This window comes from Gekko japonicus, unplaced genomic scaffold, assembly GCF_001447785.1.
Source record: "Gekko japonicus isolate JY-2015 unplaced genomic scaffold, Gekko_japonicus_V1.1 scaffold1434, whole genome shotgun sequence".
Lineage (NCBI taxonomy): Eukaryota > Metazoa > Chordata > Lepidosauria > Squamata > Gekkonidae > Gekko > Gekko japonicus.
Genome location: NW_015160884.1, coordinates 483,840 through 486,721, shown reverse-complemented (window position 1 = coordinate 486,721; position 2,882 = coordinate 483,840).

Here is a 2,882-nt window from a genome sequence, read left to right as displayed (position 1 = left end):
TTAACTCCCAAGGAAATGGTAAAACTGAAGGCTTGGCAGGGTGCCTTTTCAGTTGCGCAGCCCATAAGAAGCCCTGCTGGGAACAAGGCCCACCTAGCTGTGTGCTCAGTTTCTGAAAAGCGCTGTGCAGGCCTCAGGAAAGACGGCAGACCATAGAAAATGTTAACATGAACGTTGCCGCCATCCCTAAGTTATTTATTTTACATCTAGGTAAAGGTTTCCCTTGCTCGAAAGCCAGTCGAATCCGACTCTAGGGTTGCAATGCTCATCTCTGTTTCTAAGCCGAAGAGCCAGCGCTGTCCAAAGACATTTCCGTGGTCACGTGGCCGGCATGACTAGACGCCGAGGCTCACGGAACGCTGTTACATCTAGCTACCACTTTGTGACATTGGCTTGTTTTTAGATGGTTTTATCTATGTTATCATTGTCAGCCCAGCCACCTTACAGGGCCGATAGACAAGGGCTTAGAGTCCAAGGTCTTCCCCTGATGCAGCCTCCAGGCACTGGTATTCTGGAGGCGTATACGTAAGCTGTCATCAGCTGGTTCCACTGTGCTTCTGCCCTCTTGGGGAAAGACTGGCCATTCACCCTGTGTTTAATCTTCGGACTTCCTTTGTTAATGGCACAGGCCTGGGAATGGCTGGCCGCCAGCTTCCTGGTGAGCGGAGAGGTGACGAAGAACAGCAAAACCTGTTTCAGCTGCTGTCCACCTGTGATTGATTGTATAGGAAAACAATGTGTTAAATGCAAGTCTTTCCTCAAGCTGTTCTCCGCAGAGAATCGCATTGCTCAGGCGACAAACAGGAAGACAACCAAGTTATAAGATAACTAATGAGAAGAGGACAAAATCTGAGTCTAGTGGCACCTTTAAGACCAACAGAGTTTTATTCTGGGTATAAGCTTTTGTGTGCACAAGTACACAAAAGCTGATACCCAGAATAAAACGCTGTTGGTCTTAAAGGTGCCACTGGACTCAACTTTGTTCTGTTTCATCAGCCCAACTCGGCTACCCACCCTGAATCTAATTAGAAGACAGATTGAGGCTCCTGAACATCTAGCTAACTGTCTCTGGAAGCTTTGGTCTGTGCTTTTGCTGAATTCAGTATCTTTATCCTCAAATCTTGGTCAGAGTCTCCCATTTGAACCTCATTCTCTCCTGTCCTGAACAATGCTGGAACCAAGAAACATTAAAGCACTTGTGGCTCTTTAGCTTGGAGAAACTATGGCTGAAGGGTGACATGATTGAGGTTTATAATATTATGCATGGGACAGAGCACGTAGAGAAAGAAGTCCTTTTCTCCCTTTCTCACCATACAAGAACTCGTGGGCACTCCATGAAATTGCTGAACGGTCGGGTTAGAACAGATAAAAGGAAGTCCTTCTTCACCCAAAGAGTGATTAACACATGGAATTCACTGCCACAGGAGGGGGTGGCGGCTACAAGCATGGACGGCTTCAAGAGGGAATTGGATAAGCATATGGAACAGAGGTCTATCGGTGGCTATTAGCCACAAGGTATAGATAGGACTCCCTCATGGATCACTGCCTTGTCGTGGCAAGGGGGCTTATGTGGTTCGATGAGGCTGTGGGCTATGCCGTGGAGGGCCACCCAGGACGGACAGGCCACAGCAGAGAACTCAGACCAAGTGTGATCCACTGGAGAAGGAAATGGCAACCCACTCCAGTATCTTTGCCAAGAAAACCCCATGGACAGTATCAAAAGGCTAAAAGATATGACGCCGGAAGATGAGCCTCTCAGGTTGGAAGGTGTCCAATATGCTACTGGGGAAGAGCAGAGGGCAAGTACAAGTAACCCCAGAAAGAGTGAAGCGGCTGGGCCAAAGCCGAAACGACACTTAGTTGTGGATGTGTCTGATGGTGGCCTTTATAGTCAACAAGAGAGTGCAAAAGGCAGTACTGGGATACAATATCAAAAATGACAGAATGATTTCGGTCCGATTCCAAGGCAAACCATTCAACATCACAGTAATCCAAGTCTATGCCCCAACCACTGATGCAGAAGAGGCTGAAGTGGACCGGTTCTATGAAGACCTACAACACCTCCTAGAACTAACACCAAAAAATGATGTCCTCATCATCATAGGGGACTGGAATGCTAAAGTAGGAAGTCAAAAGGTAACCGGAATAACAGACAAGTATCATGCTGTTTAGGTGCGCCATTGCTTTCCTCCCAAGGAGCAGGCGTCTTTTAATTTCATGGCTGCTGTCACAGTCTGCGGTGATCTGGGATCCCAGAAACGTGAAGTCTGTCACTACTTCCACAACTTCCCCTTCTATTTGCCAAGGAGTGATGGGGCTGGATGCCATGATCTTAGGTTTTTTGATGTTGAGCTTCAAGCCCACTTTTGCGCTCTCCTCTTTTACCCTGAGCAAGAGGCTCTTAAGGTCCTCCTCACTTGTATCCCTAGGCTTTTTTGGGTGCCTCATTACTTAAACACATGAAACTGCCTTCTACTGAATCAGACCCCTTGGTCCATAACCGTTCAGTATTGTCAACTCTGACTGGCAGCTGCTCTCCAGGGTCTTAGGGAGAGGTCTTTTGCATCACCTACCGTTTCGTCCTTTTAACTGGAGGTGCTGGGGACTGAACCTGGGACCTTCTGCTTGGCCCTTCCACTGAGCCACAGCCCCTCCCCATCTTCAGACAGAGACCATAACCTAAATGCCTCATGGTGTATTCCCTATCATACGCTTATCTGGAATATTGCTTTATTTCAAACTCTGAATTGTAATGGAAGGCCAGGCTGCTGCCTCCTTCTGCTTAAATTATTTATCATGCCCCTCAAAGCAAAGCCAAGATGACATTGCGTTTCCCAGGTGCTGTGAGATGTATGCCTTGATGCAGCTTTACCAAAAGCAAC